We start from the raw sequence: 11205 nt of genomic DNA, 5'->3' as shown, positions 1-11205 counted from the left end.
GGAAGTACAAGTCGGCAACATAGAGTGACGGTCCCTTCCCCACAATGGGCTCACAATCTAGAAGGGGGAGACAGGCGGCAGAACAAGTAGACAGGCGCCAATAGCATCGATATAAATAATAGAATTATAGATTCATTCATTCAATCGTGTTTATTGAGCGCTTACTGCGCGCAGAGCACTGGACTAAGCGCTTGGGAAGTGCAAGTCGGCAGCATAGAGTGACGGTCCCTACCCCGCAGCGGGCTCACGGTCTAGAAGGGGGAGACGGGCGGCAGAACAAGTAGACAGGCGGCAATAGCATCGATATAAATAATAGAATTATAGATTCATTCATTTAATCGTGTTTATTGAACACTTACTGCACGCAGAGCACTAGACTAAGCGCTTGGGAAGTACAAGTAGGCAATATACAGATACGGTCCCTACCCCACAACGGGCTCAAAGTCTAGAAGGGGGAGACAGACAACAAAACGAAACATGTAGACAGGTGTCAAAGCTGTCAGAATAATAGAATAGAATTATAGATTCAATCGTATTTATTGAGCGCTTACTGCGCGCAGAGCCCTGGACTAAGCGCTTGGGAAGTGCAAGTCGGCAGCATAGAGTGACGGTCCCTACCCCTCAACGGGCTCACGGCCTAGAAGGGGGAGACGGGCGACAGAACAAGTAGACAGGCAGCAATAGCATCGATATAAATAATAGAATTATAGATTCATTCATTTAATCGTGTTTATTGAGCGCTTACTGCACGCAGAGCACTGGACTAAGCGCTTGGGAAGTGCAAGTCGGCAACATAGAGTGACGGTCCCTACCCCACAACAGGCTCACAGTCTAGAAGGGGGAGACAGACAGCAGAACATGTAGACGGCCGTCAATAGCATCGATATAAATAATAGAATTATAGATTCATTCATTCAATCGTGTTTATTGAGCGCTTACTGCACGCAGAGCACTGGACTAAGCGCTTGGGAAGTGCAAGTCGGCAGCATAGAGTGACGGTCCCTACCCCTCAACGGGCTCACGGCCTAGAAGGGGGAGACGGGCGGCAGAACAAGTAGACAGGCAGCAATAGCATCGATATAAATAATAGAATTATAGATTCATTCATTTAATCGTGTTTATTGAACGCTTACTGCACGCAGAGCACTAGACTAAGCGCTTGGGAAGTACAAGTAGGCAATATACAGATACGGTCCCTACCCCACAACGGGCTCAAAGTCTGGAAGGGGGAGACAGACAACAAAACGAAACATGTAGACAGGTGTCAAAACCGTCAGAATAAATAGAATTATAGCTATATGAATATATGCATCACCTGGGGAAAGCGTTGGGTACCCGGGCCGCCACTGCAGCCCCTGGAAAAAAATGGGCAGGGCACCTGCGAGCAACACTGCAGCCCCCCGGGCAAAGGTGCGAGGGCCCAGGGCCGCACTGCACAAGCCGCAGGGCTCCGTGGCAAGAGCCAGGGTTTGGGAGGCCGAGGTCGTGGTTCCAATCCCGCCTCCGCCGCTTGTCAGCTGTGTGACTTGGGGCAAGTCACTTTGCTTCTCTGGGCCTCAGTGACCTCGCCTGGAAAATGGGGATGAAGATTGTGAGTCCCACGCGGGACCACCCGACAACCTTGTATCCACCCCCGCGCTTAGAACGGCGCTTGGCACATAGTAAGCGCTTAACAAATGCCATCGTCATCATCACTGCATCCCCTGGAGAAAGGTGTGAGGACCAAGGGCAGCGCCGCATCCCCTGGAGAAAGGTACAGCCGGGGGCATGGATGGGGTGCAGTGGCTGCAGGATTAATGTGAGGTGCTCGCGGAGGGTGCAGTCGGCTGAAGTAATAATAATAATAATAATAATGGCATTTCTTAAGCGCTTACCATGTGCAAAGCACTGTTCTCAGCACTGGGGAGGATACAAAGTGATCAGGTTGTCCCACGTGGGGCTCAGTCTTAATCCCCATTTGACAGATGAGGGAACTGAGGCTCAGAGAAGTTAAGTGACCTGCCCAAGGTCACACAGCAGACATGTGGCGGAGCTGGGATTAGAACCCATGACCTCTGACTCCAAAGCCCGTGCCCTTTCCACTGAGCTACAATGCTTCTCAGCATTTTATTTATTACTTATTATTACTCTATTTTACTTGTACATATCTATTCTATTTATTTTATTTTGTGAGCATGTTTGGTTTTGTTCTCTGTCTTCCCCTTTTAGACTGTGAGCCCATTGTTGGGTAGGGACTGTCTCTATATATTGCCAACTTGTACTTCCCAAGGTCTTAGTACAGTGCTCTGCACACAGTAAGCGCTCAATAAATACGATTGATTGACTGATTGATTGATTGAAAGGTCAGGTTTACAAGCCTGTGAGGGAATGAAGGGGAGCGTGGCGGTCCAGGAAGACGAGAAAGAGGCCCGAGCTAGGGGAGAGGGCTGCGTCCCGGAGCTTGCGGGTGACAGTTCGGGGCAGATCGTGGGGTGCCCTGCAGCTCTCCAGGGAGCAGGAAGGTTGCCCGGGTTTACTTTTTACGAGGTCTGGCCTAATTTCTTTCCCTTCCGTAGCCTGGCGTACAGCTTTGCGTGTTCAGGAAGTACCGTTCCAGAAAGTTCCCGGCCCAGTCAAGTTGTTTCCCAGCTCACCCTGTCCCTGTGAGGTATGCGACAGAGAGTAAAGAAGTGAAATCAGCACTCTTCGCTACTTACCCGAGCACAAATTGCTATCCTTGTTCTAGGCAAGAGGATGAGTGGCTGTGTGTAAGACTCAGAAAGAGAGAGAGAGAGAGCAGAGAGAGAGAGGTGATATTGGTACATTCTTGAAAGGCACCCTGAAGGGATTAAACTGAAGTCTTAAGAACGCAGAATTAATAGAATATTTGGTGTTGGTTAAGCACTTACTAGATGCCAGGCACTGTTCTAAGCAACTGGGGTAAATGCGAAGTAATCCGGTTGGACCCGGGCCCTGTCCCACAGGAGGCTCACTGTCTTAATCCTCATTTTACAGATGAGGGAACTAAGGCCCAGAGAAGCGAAGTGACTTGCCCCAGGTCACACAGCAGACAAGTGGCAGAGCCGGGATTAGAACCCAGGTCCTTCCGACTCCCGGGCCAGGGCTCTCTCTCCTAGGCCACCCGGCTTCTCCATTGTCTATTTGCCTTGTAAGGAGGCTTGGGCTAGACCAGTCACCTGGGAGTCGGAAGGACCTGGTTTCTGATCTCGGCTCTGCCACTTATCTGCTGTGTGACCTTGGGCAAGTCACTTCACTTCTCTGGGCCTCAGTTAACTCATCTTTAAAATGGGGATTGGGACGGTGAGCCCCACACGGGGCATGGACTGTGTCCAACTTGATTAGCTTGTATCTACCTCAGCGCTTAGTGCAGTGCCTGGCACTAGTGAGCACTTAACAGATACCATTAAAAAAACTTTAAAAAAAGATGACCGCACCAACTGAAATTTCCAATTCTCCAAGGTCTTGGGGGCAAACGCCTGCCTTTCAAGCCTGGCCACGGGACGGACCAAAGTCAGGAACTGGGGTAGAGGAAAGGGGAAAATGGAAGGGCTCAGTGGCAAGAGCCAGGGCTTGGGAGGCCGAGGTCGTGGTTCCAATCCCGCCTCCGCTGCTTGTCAGCTGTGTGACTTGGGGCAAGTCACTTCACTTCTCTGGGCCTCAGTGACTTCGTCTGGAAAATGGGGATGAAGATTGTGAGTCCCACGCGGGACTTCCCCGCACCCCCAGCCTGAGAAGCCAGGAGAGGCTTGGGTTTGGGGCAGGCCCAGGATTGTGTGAGGGACATGCTGACTTGACAAAGCTGTAAGTCCATTTTCCATTCATTTATTCATTCATTTGATCGCATTTATTGAGCGCTTACTGCGTGCAGAGCACTATACTCAGCGCTTGGGAGAGAACATAATAGACACATTCCCTGTCTACAACGAGTTTGCAGTCTAGAGGGGGTGCATCCCATTACCTGGAGACCAGGTAGCAAGCACCGGGGTACTTCCCGCCATCCCTGTCCCGCCATCGACCCCCGGCCCACGTCATCCCCCGGGCCTGGAATGCCCTCCCTCTGCCCATCCGCCAAGCTAGCTCTCTTCCTCCCTTCAAGGCCCTGCTGAGAGCTCACCTCCTCCAGGAGGCCTTCCCAGACTGAGCCCCTTCTTTCCTCTCCCCCCTCGTCCCCCTCTCCATGCCCCCGTCTTACCTCCTTCCCTTCCCCACAGCACCTGTATATATGTATATATGGTTGTACATATTTATTACTCTATTTATCTATTTATTTATTTATTTATTTTACTTGTACATTTCTATCCTACTTATTTTATTTTGTTGGTATGTTTGGTTCTGTTCTCTGTCTCCCCCTTTTAGACTGTGAGCCCACTGTTGGGTAGGGACTGTCTCTATGTGATGCCAATTTGTACTTCCCAAGCGCTTAGTACAGTGCTCTGCACATAGTAAGCGCTCAATAAATACGATTGATTGATTGATTGATTGATTCCCACCCCGCAGGACAGGGTGAAACTGAAACCTGCCCTTCCCCACAGATCTCAGCCTGACCCTGCCGGTGACTACCACTGGGCTGCCTCTTCCCCTCCCCTCGCCCCCACTGCCTACCCTGTACTGAAGGGTTCCTCAACTGAGCCACTTTCAGGCTTTGCCAAAGAAGCAAAGAGGTGGGGGCGGGGGGAGGGGGACTTTCAATCAGTCAATCAATCAATCGTATTTATTGAGTGCTTACTGTGTGCAGAGCACTGTACTAAGCGCTTGGGAGTACAAGTTGGCAACAAATAGAGACAGTCCCTACCCAACAGTGGGCTCACAGTCTAGAAGACTTTCTCAGCACATGTCCCCATCTCATTTGCTCATTTGCTTCACCCTTGTCTGCTGGGTGACCTTGGGTAAGTCAACATGGCTGAGTGGATAGAGCACGGGCTTGGGAGTCAGAAGGTCCCGGGTTCTAATTCCGGCCCCACCGCTTATCTGCTCTGTGACCTTGGGCAAGTCGCTTCACTTCTCTGTGCCTCAGTTCCCTCATCTGTCATCATCATCATCATCAATTGTATTTACTGAGCACTTACTATGTGCAGAGCACTGTACTAAGCGCTTGGGAAGTACAAATTGGCAACATATAGAGACAGTCCCTACCCAACAGTGGGCTCACAGTCTAAAAATCTGTAAAATGGGGATTGAGATTTGGAGCCCCACATGGGACAGGGACTATGTCCCACTCGATTCACTTGTATCCACCCCAGTGCTTAGTACAGTAAGCGCTTCACAAATGCCATTATTATTATTATTATTATTCTCTGTGCCTCAGTTCCCTCATCTGTAAAATGGGAATTAAGACTGGGAGCCCATCATGGTACCGGGACTGTGTCCAACCTGATTAGCCTGCATCTACCCCAGCGCTTAGAACAGTGCTTTGACACATAGTAAACGCTTAACAAATGCCATCATTATTGTTATTATTCCGAAGGGTCCAACAGACCTCTGGTCACCTCCTTCCTGCCCGAGGTCCCCTGCAGAGAGGCCGAAGGGCAGACAAGGTTCTGGCACACTCAGGGACTACAAACCCATTTCCAACGCCCTCCAGGACCTGGCCTTCCTCGAGCGGTTTGGGTTTTGCCCCAGAGAGGATGAGTTCTATGGGGACAGCCAGCAGCAGGCAGGGCAGGAGGGCTTGGGCAGCCCTAGAGTGGAAAGGAAAGAGCAGAAAGAGCTGAGCAATTTCTGATGTGATGCGAGCTTCCCCAGAGGGCCTCCACAGGGAGAGGCAAGCAGCCCAGCCTAGCGGACTTGCTTTGGGGATGCTTTCAGCCTTCCCTAGGAATAGGAACCAAAAATTAAGGTGTGTGGGAAGGGCCTCTGCCTTTTCTCAGTTTGGTCACACATCCTCTCCCTCGCTCTGTCAGTTTGCGGGCTGAGGGAGTCAGCTCTTGAAGAAGCTGGAGATATTCTTCATCCTGCTTTGGGGCAATGAAATGCTCCTCGCTTGCAATTCGGGGCAGGGGGTGTGAAGGGGAGAGGGAGGCGGGGACTGGAGAAGAGATAGCATTCCACGCTGCGGGTGATAGAGAGGGGCTGATGTCGCCTGTGTTTGAGTGATATATTTTTCTCTTTACGCATTTTCCTAATGATTGCTGAATGCTAACCTTCTCTAGCAAAATCAAAAATTCCCTTAGTTGCGGCAGGTATGGAAAGCTTGCCGCCGACCTCTCGGCCACGTCCAGCCTCTGGCCTGGAACGCCCTCCCTCCTCAAATCCAACAGACAACGACTCTCCCCCTCTTCAAAGCCTTATTGAAGGCACATCTCCTCCAAGAGGTCTTCCCTGATTAACCCCTCTTTTCCTCTTCTCCCACTCCCTTCTGCATCACCCTGACTTGCTCCCTTTGTTTATCGCCCCCAACCCAGCCCCACAGCACTTATGTACATATCTGTAATTTTATTTATTTATATTAACGTCTGTCTCCCCTCCTAGACTGTAAGCTCATTGTGGGCAGGGAATGTGTCCGTTTATTGTTGCATTGTACTTTCCCAAGCACTTAGAACAGTGCTCCACACACAGTCAGCTCTTAATAGATACGATTGAATGAATGAATGAATGAATGAATGAATGAATGAATGAATGAATGGACATATTGTGTAGTGCTTAGGGGAGGGGACTTGGAGTTTGAATAATAATGCTGGTATTTGTTAAGCTCTTACTATGTGCCAAGCACTGTTCTAAGCGCTGGGGTAGATACAAGGTAATCAGTTGTCCCACATGGGGCTCATAGTCTTCATCTCCATTTTACTGATGAGGGAACTGAGGCACAGAGAAGTGAAGTGACTTGCCCAAGGTCACACAGCAGACAAGTGGCAGAGTCGGGATTAGAACCCACGAACTCCGACTCCCAAGCCCGTGCTCTTTCCACTAAGCCACACTGCTTCTCGCTAAGCCACGCTGCTTCTGAATAATTAGGTTCTCGTCCAAGTTTTGCTATAACAATGATGCTTTGGGGGTAGGCCACCTCCCCCTTCTCCTCTGAGTCCAAAGAATGGGAATCACACTGGATCTAATAATAATCATAATAACTGTGGTATTCGTTAAACTCTCACTACGTGCCAAGGACTGTACCAAGTGCTGGGATAGATACAAAATAACCAGGTCCCACGTGGGGCTCACAGTCTAGGAGGGAGAACAGGGATCGAATCCCCATTTCGCTGTGAGGGAACTGAAGCACAGAGAAGTGAAGTGAGTTGCCCAGGTCACACAGCGGGCAAAGGGCGGAGCGGGAATTAGAACCCAGCTCCTCTGGCTCCCAGGCCCGCGCTTTCCACTAAGCCATGCTGCTTCCCCTCGTAGATGTGGCTGCCAAGTTGAGTTTAGCTGGCTGGTAGGAGCAGATGGGCACAGCACCCCACAAGAGCCCCACAGAGATCAGAGGAAGGTCAGATTGTCTACGGTAGGGATTGGGGGGTGAAGGGGATTCTCTCAGGACTTCCAGAGGAAGGAGGGAGCCCAGAAGACAGGGAGGGGAATCAGGAGGCCTGGGACTTTGAGGAAACCCAGGAGGCACAGCGGTTAGAAGAGGAGGCGGGCATTTCGGAGATGAAAGAGTCCACTCAGGACACATGGGGGGCTCGCTGCAGTTCGCAAGCCAGAAGCCAGACAGCGGCCTCCCAGAATAGCAAGCTGCCTGATTCTGTGGGAGCGGCAGCAGGGGGGCTTGGGCTGCCCTTTGGATTTCAAAGTTGGGGGTGCTCAGGTTCCCAGCCCAGTCACGGAGAGTTGGCTCACTTCCTCACCCACTGGCCCGTCTTTTCTCTCTCAGTGTCCCGGGAAGGACCCCAAACTGATTATTCCCACCAAAGCTAGCTCCGAATGGCTTCGCTGGGACGGGGCTGCACTCAGTCCACTCATTTGTTTGTTATCAATCAATCAATCAATCAATCGTATTTATTGAGCGCTTACTATGTGCAGAGCACTGTACTAAGCGCTTGGGAAGTACAAATTGGCAACACATAGAGACAGTCCCTACCCAACAGTGGGCTCACAGTCTAAAAGGGGGAGACAGAGAACAGAACCAAACATACCAACAAAATAAAATGAATAGGATAGAAATGTACAAGTAAAATAAATAAATAAATAAATAAATAGAGTAATAAATATGTACAACCATATATACATATATACAGGTGCTGTGGGGAGGTCATTTGTTTGTTTGTTGGAGGTCATTCATTCATTCATTGTCGTATTTGTTGTGCGCTTACCGTGTGCAGAGAGCACTGTACTAAGCGCTTGGGAGAGTAGAATGCAACAATAAACAGGCGCATTTCCTGCCCATAATGAGCTTACAGGATTGGGGTGGAGGGGTGGAGACAGACACGAATATAAATAAATGTTACAGATATAGACATAAGTAATAATAATATTATAATAATTATGGTATAAATTAAGCACTTACTATGTGCCAGGCACTGTTCTGAGTGCTGGGGTAGATACAAGATAATTGGGTTGGATACAGTCTCTGTTCCACACAGGGTTCACAGTCTCAATCCCCATTTTACAGATGAGGGAGCTGAGGCACGGAGAAGTGAAGTGACATGCCCAAGGCCGCACAACAGACAAGTGGCAGAGCCAGAATTAGAACTCATGACCCTCTGACTCCTAGGGCCGTGCTCTATCCAGTACGCCATGCTGCTTCTAATGCTTTGGGGCTGAGAGGGGGGATGAACCAAAGGGAGCAAGTCAGGGAGACACAGAAGGAACTGGGAGGAGAGAAAAGGGGGATTTAGTCAGGGAAGGCCTCTTGGAAGAGATGTGCCCTCGATGAGGTAGGGAACAGGAATCTGTGCCAGAAGGGAGGGAGAGCTGGGAATCTGAGTTCCGGGAGGGGCACCCCAACTGGATGAGAAACGGAGGCGATGGCAGGCCCAGCTCGTAGCTCTTTTGGAGATAGTAAGCCCGGTGTGGGCAGGGATTGTCTCTCTTTATTGCTGAATTGTACTTTCCAAGCGCTTAGTACAGTGCTCTGCACACAGTCAGCGCTCAATAAATACAATTGAATGAATGAATCTGCAACCAGATCCGAAGGATAGGAGACTTTGGAGAACTCCGGTCCCTTACTGCTGACGATCCCCTCATGGAATCCTCTTGTTGTCGGGACTCTATTCAGTCGACATTACTCTTGAGCTCCATATGGGACAGGAACTGTGACTGAACTGATTAATTTGTATCTGCCCCAGTGCTTAGAACAGTGCTTGAACAGTGTAACAATGCAGAACAGTGCCTGAACAGTGGTAAGCGCTTCATGGGTTCTAATCCCAGCCCCGCCACTTGTCTGTTGTGTGACCTTGGGCAAGTCACTTCGCTTCTCTGGGACTCAGATGCCTTATCTGGAAAATGGGGATGAAGACTGTGAGCCCCGTGTGGGACACTGATCGTGTCCAACCTGATTAGCTTGTATCCACCCAAGTGCTTAGTACATTGCCTGGCACATAGTAAACGCTTAAAAAATGCAATTATTATTATTACTAATAAAATAATCATGTTAAATATCATAATAATGATAACAGGGTATGTGAGACATGCAGTAGCCATAACACAATACATTAAAATATTTGTTTATTTTAGTACGTGCATTCCTTATGCTCATTTTCTTTGGGCCGTGTCTTTTCGGTTCACGCTGGGTGAGCTCAGGGGGCCTTCCAGTGCTGCCGACGCTATCTTGTTTTCTTGCGTGGCATCAAAGCGGGGTGGAAAGCAAAAGCATTTTCTACCTAGAACACCGCCACTGCTGCAGGTCATTCTCATATAAAACGTATTTTGCTGCCATGGTCGCAAACAGTAATGGTAATGGTATTTGTTAAGTGCTTTCACGGTGCCAAGCACAAGGTAATCAGCTCAGACACAGTCCCTGTTCCAGGCCGAGTTGGAGAGCGAACACTTACTGATCCCCCGGTTCTACAGATGAGAGAACTGAGGCACGGAGAAGTTAAGCGACTTGCCCGGCATCAACCGTGGGGAAGTGGCAGAGCCGGATTAGAACTCAGGTCCTCTAACTCCCAGGCCTGTGCTTGTTCTAACTAGGCCACATTGCTGTGTGAGTGCGGAGAAAGCGAGCGTAGGACAATCTATGGCTTGGGAAAGGGCCTGGATCATCCCCATAGATTCCCGGGCCGGGACGGGGGTTGTGACCCTCCAGTAGAGGGTAAGGAATGGCGCCTACACCTTGCCTCTCCCTCCAGCCATCCCCCCACCTTTGGGCTTCTGGCTCTGCCTTACAGTGACTTTTAGACTGTGAGCCCACTGTTGGGTAGGGACTGTCTCTATATGTTGCCAATTTGTACTTCCCAAGCGCTTAGTACAGTGCTCTGCACATAGTAAGTGCTCAATAAATACGATTGATGATGATGATGATGACCAGGGGCAAGGTCACATGGCCAGGGGCTCCGCCTACCAATGGCCAAATTGATGATGATGATGATATTTGTTAAGCGCTTACTATGTGCCAAGCACTGTTCTAAGAGCTGGGGTAGATACAGGGTGATCAGGTTGTCCTACATGGGGCTCACACTTTTAATCCCCATTTTACAGATGAGGTAACTGGGGCCCAGAGAAGTTAAGTGGCTTGCCCAAGGACACACAGCAGACAAGTGGCGGAGGCGGAATTAGAACCCACGTCCTCTGACTCCCGAGCCTGCGCTCTTTCCACTAAGTCCCGCAAAAGAACCCCAGTCCTGAAACAATTTTCCTACCAAAATGGCCAAAGAGCCCGGGCCTCGGAGTCAGAAGGACCTGGGTTCTAGTCCTAGCTCTTCCACTTGTCAGCTATGTGAATTTAGACAAGTCACTTCTGTTTGTTAGTTACCTCATCTGTAAAAATAGGGATTAAGACTTTGAGCCCATGTGGGACAAAGACTGTGTCCAACCCGATTGCCTTTCATTCATTCATACATTCATTCATTCATTCAGTCATATTTATTGAGTGCTTACTGTGTGCAGGGCACTTTACTAAGCACTTGGAAAGTACAATTCAGCAATGAAGAGTGACAATCCCTGCCCACAACAGGCTTACAGTCTAGAAGGGGGGAGACAGCAATTTAAACAATAAACAGGCAATCAATAGCACCAATATATATAAATGGAATTATAGACATGTACATATATACACAAGTGCTGTGGGACAGGGAGGGGGTAGAGCAAAGGGAGCGAGTTGGAGCGAGGGGGAGG

Source organism: Tachyglossus aculeatus, chromosome 21, assembly GCF_015852505.1.
Source record: "Tachyglossus aculeatus isolate mTacAcu1 chromosome 21, mTacAcu1.pri, whole genome shotgun sequence".
Classification (NCBI taxonomy): Eukaryota; Metazoa; Chordata; class Mammalia; order Monotremata; family Tachyglossidae; genus Tachyglossus; species Tachyglossus aculeatus.
This window is presented reverse-complemented; position numbering follows the sequence as displayed.